This window comes from Aethalodelphis obliquidens, unplaced genomic scaffold (assembly GCF_003676395.1).
Source record: "Aethalodelphis obliquidens isolate GAN/ISIS:26980383/991018 unplaced genomic scaffold, ASM367639v1 scaffold2, whole genome shotgun sequence".
Classification (NCBI taxonomy): domain Eukaryota; kingdom Metazoa; phylum Chordata; class Mammalia; order Artiodactyla; family Delphinidae; genus Aethalodelphis; species Aethalodelphis obliquidens.
Window position 1 is genome coordinate 72,985,627 of NW_020837946.1, and position 8,884 is coordinate 72,994,510.

The 8,884-nt window shown below is 47.5% G+C and overlaps 1 protein-coding gene across 1 annotated transcript in view; it reads left to right on the forward strand.

Moving 5' to 3' along the window:
- Window positions 1-5,032: 5,032 nt before the first annotated feature.
- Window positions 5,033-8,884, forward strand: part of ACVR1 (activin A receptor type 1) — a 127,394-nt gene continuing 123,542 nt past the window's right edge. Inside the window, exon 1 of the mRNA XM_027130955.1 lies at window positions 5,033-5,484. The gene's annotated coding sequence lies outside the window, so the exon portion shown is untranslated. The remainder of the gene's footprint in view (window positions 5,485-8,884) is intronic.

The following is an 8,884-nucleotide window of genomic DNA, read 5'->3' on the forward strand; positions in this document are numbered from 1 at the left end:
GTTTTGTTTGCACTACCCTTTTAATTTTTAGAGTAAACTTTTTCCTAATGTTCATATGTAAAATTTATTTTTCCTTGTCTGTTATGACGTCTACCCAACTTTCTATTAAAAGGTCCATTTTGTTGATTGGTAAGTTTTTTTTTAATATATTAAAGATTTTAACCCTTTTGAGTATATGTTGTAAGGAGCTTCACTCCTTGGCTCCCCCCACCCCGTTTTATCTGTTTGCTTGTTCCCTAAGACATTTTAAGGAAAAAAATTTACATAGTCAAGCCAACCAATCTTTTTTATTTCTTCCATAGCTTTTATTTAGAAAGTCCTTTCTGGGAATTCCCTGGCAGTCCAGTGGTTAAGAATTGGCATTTTCACTGCTGTGGGCCTGGATTCGATTCCTGGTCTGGGATCCTGCAAGCCCTGTGGTGGAACCAAAAAAAAAAAAGTCCTTTCCTCATCCAAAGGTATCTACCTATATTTGCTTTGAGTTAATTTACAATTTAAAAAATATGTTTAACTCTTTATTCCTTCTGGAAATATTTTCAGGAATGGTGTGAGAAGATGCAATAACAGGATTTTATCCAAGTGCCTCAACATTGTTTAATGAATAATCTTTCCTTTCTGCAATGGTTTTGTAATGCCTCTTTTATCACATGGTTGGCTCATAGCCGCACACTGGTTTGCATGTAACCCGCTGTGCCAGGAATCACTGGATGAACTTTCCCAAGTGGGAAGTGGCTGTAGCTCCCACAGTTCTTTGAATACGGTGGATGTCCAATAAAGTCTTGTATGAAATGAACAATTAACGAGTCATTCACACACCTGGGAAAGTTTAACTGGAAGATAAACAAGTGTCTGTCCTACCTGGTTAAATGTTTACCTTTTGAGGAAAAGGGTGCCAGTCCTGATAGGATTTTTAGTGACCCTTTCAGGTTATGATTTCCCTTCCACCTCTTACTGTTCTGATCCAGTCATTTCAATCTTTGGAACATAATATTGGTTTCTTATGGGCCTCAGTATTAGGACTAAATTCTAGATCTCAGGGTCTTTTAATTCATCATTCGCCAGGAATAGTTATGATGCAGCTTGGTCAGTATTTCTCACACTTGAGTAATGTATGGACACCTTCAAAAGGAAAAAAATTCCATGGACCTTCAGTGATGCCTTAAATAATTTTTATAAAATTTCATTTAAATAAACTTCATGTTCTTTATAGGTACATAGCAAAAAAAGGGTAGTGGAATCATGGTTGCATGGTAAACATTTATATGATCCAGAATATGCATCATATTAATTACTTTAATATGGTATTGGGCTTCCCTGGTGGCGCAGTGGTTGAGAATCTGCCTGCTAATGCAGGGGACACGGGTTTGAGCCCTGGTCTGGGAAGATCCCACATGCCGTGGAGCAACTAGGCCCGTGAGCCACAACTACTGAGCCTGCGCGTCTGGAGCCTGTGCTCCGCAACAGGAGAGGCCGCGACAGTGAGAGGCCCGCGCACCGCGATGAAGAGTGACCCCCGCTTGCCACAACTAGAGAAAGCCCTCGCACAGAAACGAAGACCCAACACAGTCAAAAATTTAAAAATAAATAAATAAATTAAAAGAAGGCTCAACATTTAAAAAAAAAATATGGTATTAATTCCTTTTAAAAATATTGTAACTGAAGCAAAAGAACAAATTTCACAGAGAACTTGGAGATCCCCTAAGAGTATGTGTCCTAGTTCCAGTCTAACAAAACAGAAATGGGAGAATTGCTTTACCATAAACCACATCCAGCCCTCAAACCGTGTGCTTTTTCTAAGCAGTTTGGATGCCTACCCAGCCTTCAACGCTCAACTTAAATGTGAATGACCACTCAGCTAGATGTAAACTAATCTCCATATGCCTGTAACCATTACACAACTTTACAACCAAAACTAAATATGAACAAAACTATAAAACCAATGCTTCAAATAACTATTTAATAAGACAGATGATATTGTCTTGCTGAACACAAATGTCTGCTCGCATGGTAAACATGGTACTGTTGCCTGCTGGGAGCAGGGATTTATTTTGGTTCTACATGCCCAAATCAACCACTAATCTTTATTTTTCTTCCAGAAACCTCTAGCAATTGAACTGCAATCCATCATGATTCTCATCAACACCAGCTCTCAAACATCCCACCAATATTCTTCTAAAGAATTTGCTTGTAAAAGTTGATATATATAACTAAGCTGAATTTTGCTTTATAGGTTTTAATAAGCCATGTTCCTTTATACGATTATGAAAGGAAAACACTCTGGGAGCCAAAAAGAAATGGCTTTAAGATGAGAGAAAATCACTCACTGTAGTTGCTTAGATATTTTAAATGAAATCATTTCTAAAAATTATAATTTATATTCTGTATCACAATCTGCAAAATTTTATGGAATAAATTTCCCTGATTTTATAGGAAAATATTGTACAGGACTCTTAGGTTGCTCAAGACTCTGTTTCCTAATAGTTTTTGAAAGCTGTTGACTTTTAGAAATGAACATGTTGATCTGGGTGTAAAGGAGGAGGATATGCAGAAAACAGAAGAGTTGCCAATTCACAATGCAGCCGGCAATTAATTAACAAGAGTCCTGCTCCTTGAAACATACGATGGAAGAGATCTGGGAATCTGAGAATAACAGAAGATGTATTTCCTCCAAGTTACTTTACTAGTGTGATTTTCCACCAGAGTTAAATCAGTGGGTTAGACGTTGGGGTAAGTCGTGGTTCTCAATGGGCAGTGATTTTGCTTCCTCCCACCTCCCTAGGCATTTGGCAATGTCTGGAGACATTTTTAGTTGTCATGACTGTGGAGGGAGTCCTATTTACATGTAATGGATAGAGGTCAAGGATGCTGCAAAACCTCTTACACTGCACAGGACAGCACCCCACAATAATTATCCAACCAAAGATGTCTATAGCACCAAGGTTGAGAAACCCTGGATTAAGGTATCCAAGCCAAAGGTCTGTATTTGGGCTGTATCCTTGGTGGGCCTTGTGTGAAGGGCTGTATCCTTGTGTATCCTCCTGTTTTATACACACACACACACACACACACACACTCTATCAATTTATCTATGTTACAAGGCTGCAAGAAGTACCCAGAATCCTCCCAGAGAGTCTCCCGGAATACAACTTAGTTTACATGAGGGTTGAGTTAGAGGGTTCTGCATTGAGCCAGCCACACAATAAGACCACTGTGAAGTTACAGATAAAAGGAACAGTCAAAAGCTTAACAGGATTCATTAGTTCATTTATTGACTTACTCAGCAAACCTTCATTGAGTACTCACATGTGCTACTCTGCTAGGCATGAAGATACATGGTGGATACAACCAAACTTGGTTCCTGCCCTCCTGGAGCTTACAGCCTAGAGGATACTACAAAGCAGCTTACCAAGAAGAGGTCAGTAACATGAGAACGCTGTAAATGGACCCGACTGAGGAATATTCCACACAGCAGCTTGAGAAGCTCCCACATGTGTGTAATCTCATTTGAACCGCACAACAAACTTCATGAGACAGGCTATATTCCCTCTTAAAGAGGGTCAAAATGGACCCAAAGTCACACAGTTTGTAAGTGGCAGGGCTGACGCTTCAGCCAAGTGACACTGAGGTACATGCCACATTGTTCTACAGAGCCAGAATACATACAGGCACTCTTGCTGGACTGACCTGTAATTTCCTCTCCTGATTCCCACCAGTCATACAGGTACAAAGCCCTTCCCCTTATGGAAAAATGCCCCCAGCCTTCTACATCTTCTTGCTTGTATAGTACCTGGGGATTCTTTTCTAGGGGTTTCACGTATATTTGCCTTGTGTTTCTAATTAGATTGTAAACTCCTGACCTGCAGGGACCAGATCTTCCATTTTCTTTGCAGCCTTTTGCAGTACTGCAGACAGTCACCCTGTAAATGCCTGCTGCATGAATGAACCTGTAGAGATAAAAATACTTTATGGTATTCCCATTTATTAGCTTCACGCTTTTATTTGGCTTTGTGATAGAACTGTGCATTCTAAACTTCTAGAGGGCAGAGAAAATGGCTTGGTGCTTTCCTTACACTCAGCAGGCACCATGCAAAATTTGATCCTCACATGCCTTTTTGATGCTCTGGATAATATTAGCACACTGGTGTGTTTTGTGTATCTAAGGACCGAGGTTGTCATCCTCCCTGTGGCGGGGAATGTCCCTTCCTATCCACTGTAAGCTCTCATGGCGCCTAGGACAGGGCCAGATTACCGCAGAACCTCCTCCCCCCGCCCCAAATGCATATTTTTATTACTAAGGAGGCGGACTGCAAAAATGGCAAGCTCTTGCATAACCCCAGACCTTACGAGGAAATGAGCCAAGTGGAAGGGGATCTGAAGACAGGTCAGAAATGGCCTGGATGAGAATCCCGAGGCTTCTCTCCGAGAATGCAGCCTAAGTCTGTCAAGCTGGACTCCAGCCGCACGCCGCCCGAAGTCCCGGGCCCGGGAGGCAGCCCGCCGGCCCGCCCGCCCCGCGCGCCCCCGGGAGCTGTCCAGACGGCCCCGCCCGCGCCTACCTGGGCACTCACCCCGCTGCGCAGCCTCTCCACCTCCCACCCTGGCCGCGGGAGCCTGGCTCGGGCCTGCCCCGCCGCCTCCCCGCCTCTGAGGAGCCCCGCGGGCGGCGCGCTCGCAGCCTCCTCCTTGCCGGCCAGACAGCGCCAGGCGCGCCGGGGGCGGCTCGGCCAGGCTCGGCGGGGCTCGGCGGGCTCGCCCCCGGCTAGGCGCCTGCAGGGGGCGCGGGGACTGCCCCGCCCCGCCGCCTTCCCTCTCCCTCCCGGCTCCCTGGATCCGCGCCGGGAGGAAATGATGTGTTGCTGCCTGGTTAATCACAGCTCCAGACACTCATTGGCCGAGCGCTCCGCAGCCACTTCCTTCTCCTCCTCCTCCCGCTCCTCCCGCTCCGGCTCCTGCTCTTTGCAGCCGCCGCTGCCGCAGCCTCCCCCTCGGCGCTGGGGGAACTTTTCTACTCTCCAGTGACCGTCCTCCCCCCCCCCGCCCCCGCCGCCCCCCGGGCCAGCCCCCACCCGGCCCGCCCGCGGCCGTCTTTCCAGCCCGTGCCGCAGCGCCTCGGGAAGTTTATTCCGCCCGCCCTCCTCCCCTTCCTTCTCCGCCTCCTCTTCACCCCGCCTCCCCTCCCTCCTCCGGCTCTTTCCCCGGGGTGGCTGCCGCTGCCGCCGCCGCTGCCAGGCTGCTCCTCGGCCAGCCGCGCCGGCCCCAGGGCTGGAAAGCCCCCGGCGCCCCGCACCGGCTCGCCGCAGCCGCCCGCCGCAGCCGCCGCCGCTGCCGCTCTGGGCCGGCCGCCGGCCCTCGGCCCCGCGGAGTTCCGGGCTCCCTCGCCGGCTGCACCGCCCCGCCCCGCGCCGCGCCGCGCCGACCTGCAGCGCCCGGCTGGCTCGCACTCCGCCTCCCCCGGCTCGGCCCCCAGCCGCCGCGGGACCAGAGGTTAGTGCAGGTCGTCGGCCGCGTCTGCCGGAACCGGGAGGACCGAGGGAAGAAGGAGCCTAGCGGGAGAAGGGGCAGGAATTGGGGGTGGGAGGGTGGGCGTCTGAGGTGCCTCCCCCTCGCTTTCATTCCTTTCTCCCCCAAGCCGATTCACTCTCGGTGGGGGAAGCCGCCGCGGAACAAAACTGTCTTGCTGTGGGCCTGAACTGCCGGTGGGATGTGGCAGAGGGCAGAGGCGCGGAGTGCGGTGGTCTCTGGTTTGCAGTGTGTGTGTGTGTGTGTGTGTGTGTGTGTGCGCGCGCGCGTGTGTGTGTGCGCGCGTGTGTGCATGTAGTGAACTCCTTCAGGGTGCGCGCCTCTGACTTGTAAATCGATCTGACCGCCTGGCCACGGGGCTCACCTTCCTAGCTGAGCTTGGTAGAGAGTAAAGGGATGGGCGAATCACCCCCACCCTCAAAATATCCGTCTCTTCCAAGAGGAATTTTCTGCTGGAAAGACAGCCAATAAACTCTGCTCAACGCCCTCCCTCCCTCCGTTCTTCCTAGCTGCAGTTTCAAAAAGCTTGAAAGCCAGGAATGTGGGATTCATCTTCCGATCCCCAGAAGGCAAATGTGGTTACAGATGTTGCACGGTACTTTGCCAAGTTTAAAACCCTTCCTTCAACACGGTCACCAAAACAGCGAGGCTAGACCCTTGGGTGCGCTGGGGAGAGATGTGGGCCTCTGGGGCTGCCGGACTCCCTAACTTCCGTCGGGTTCTAGACTGCCTCAGCTCTGTCCAGTTTGTGCCACATAAGTCTCCCACTCTCCCCAGACTCCCCTTCTTTTCCCCGGGAGTTTTGAACGCTCCTTGCATGGGAGAGAAACTGTAGAAGAAGCTACTTAGCGAAGAAAACATTCCACTTAGTAGGAAAAGAAAAGTCTTGGTTAAAAAGTTGTGCTTAATGTGGCTTTGGGAGAGAGGTAGCAAAGTAATACAATGGGTTTGTAAATTTTATTGGGCTTTCTTTCTTTTTTGAAGTGTGTGAGGTGGGAGTTCGATGATGATGAGAAAAGGGACTGATCTCATACGTACTTTGTATATTTTTGAAAAGAGGCCCTGGCATTTAGACACGGACTTAACCCAGTGGTTTTAAAGAATCCTGTCCCACAGATGCAGACTGCTCTGACAGCCCAAGGAAAGGCGGTGGCAAAAAATAGACACCACCTCCCTTTTGCCCCCAAAAAATTCTTCCTGGAAAGGTGGTGGTAAGAAATTTCAAGAGCTGGGCTGATCCAAGTGGCGAGCCTTAAATGGAAACACTATAGTATGTCCTGGCACTTGTCTCTGGAGGTGGGTGGCTGGCAGGGGGCCCGGGCTCGGGCAGCCAGCAGACACTAGACTTGTGCTGACCTCAGACACTGGCCTCACCACCCAGTTTTACAGTGTGCTTGAGTATGAATTATGGATCTGCACCATGTCACTGATGGGGACACAGGGGTTGGGAGGTTATCTTAGGCCTGGTCAGGACTTGGATCACCTGGCTTCTAAGACCAAGTCTCCTTTCTTGTGATTCAGTTGTTTTTGTTTTCTGTCCTGGGATTAAAAAAACAAAAGTCTTTTGAGGCTGAGATGTGTAGGCCTTAGACTGATTGCATTGTGTGTTGGATAATCGCATTTCTACCGTCACCCCTTCTGAAAATACTCAAAGGTGGTGAATGATGTTGCAATAAATTCTGCATAGATGGCAAAAAAAAAGTCAAGGGCTGGGATGGGTTCATTCTCTCCTTTTCTAGAAGTATGGGTAAGTTTTACTTGAAATGGAGAGAGTGGTTTTAAATAAAACTTGATATAGGTAGTAGTTTTACAACTTTCGTACCTTGGAAGAGAGTGATCATTTGAATCCGAATAAGTTTCTTGTTACCTCTAAGTAATTTAAAAGGATACTAAGGATGCAGAGTAAAGATGGAGGAGTATGCCATATTCAGGAATGTGGCGAATTAATTTCAGAAGTGAGGAACTTAATTCCGTTAATAGTACTGTAATGTTTTGTTTCCAAAGTAGTGATTTACCAAATTTTGTGCATTTGTCGACAGAACGGATAATAGTGATTGAATCAGTAAATAGAGACTATGCCTCTATCTTACCCTAGATTGCACAGAACTAGTCCCGTGATGATCGTGATAGGCTTCTAGGTAAGGTTGGATTGAGTAGTCCAGCTTTCTGGGGGAGGGAGGGATGGGGTAGAAATGGATTTGAAAAATGATCCTGCTATTCAAGGTCACGAGGTGAAGATGGAATCGATGCGTAAATAGTGTACTTTAGGCAAACAGGAGCTGGGACTGGAACCTCTCCTCTGTGCTTGCTCTGCTGTTGGATCCCTGACTCTTGATTTATTTTTACATGTTAGAAATTAGGGAGAAGTAAACTACTGATGGTGGGACAATCCTCTGATATGTTTTGAGTGAATTTAATGAGAGATACGTTGATTTGGGGAGGAGGTGGACTGGATACAACATGCCAGGCACTGTGCTCAGCTCTTTACACGCACTTTTTCATTATATTTTCACAACAACCATATGGTTTATTATCATTTCATTCCTTTACAACAAGAAATAGAGGCTTGGCAAAATTAAGTTGCCCTAAGCTGTAGAGCTAGTCAGTGGTGGAGTGGGGGATTTGAACCAGGAGTTTGTGGGACTGTGGAACCCATGTTCTCGGCCATTCTTGCCAGTGTTTGCCAAAGGTCATTCGTTTGTACACTGTCTTCATGAGTTTACCATAGATAAGTCTGTCTCAGTCTATTAATTAGTTAGTATTTGTCTTTAAAGCAACGATTCACCTTAAAAAAAAAACCCTTAAAGACATCATCTTTTAAGAAGAAACAATATAACACTGCTGTATTTGGAAAGCCAACTCACTGGTTATGATTAGGAAATAATCCTAAAGATGCATTCATACTTTTTCTTAAAAAATTATTTATTTAGTTAGTTATTTTTGGCTGCGTTGGGTCTTTGTTGCTGCCCGCGGGCTTTCTTTTTTCTAGTTGCGGCGAGCGGGGGCTACTCTTCCTTGCAGTGCGCAGGCCTCTCATTGCGGTGGCTTCTCTTGTTGCGGAGCACGGGCTCTAGGCGCGCGGGTTTCATTAGTTGTGGCGTGCGGGCTCAGTAGTTGTGGCTCGCGGGCTCTAGATTGCAGGCTCGGTAGTTGTGGTGCATGGGCTTAGTTGCTTCGCGGCACGTGGGATCTTCCCGGACCAGGGCTCGAACCCGTGTCTCCTGCGTTAGCAGGTGGATTCTTAACCACTGCGCCACCAGGGAAGCCCAATGCATTCGTACTTAGATTGAAACCCAAGTTCAGGACAATGAATTCCATGTGTGTGTGTGTGTGTGTGTGTGTGTGTGTGTGTGTGTGTGTGTGT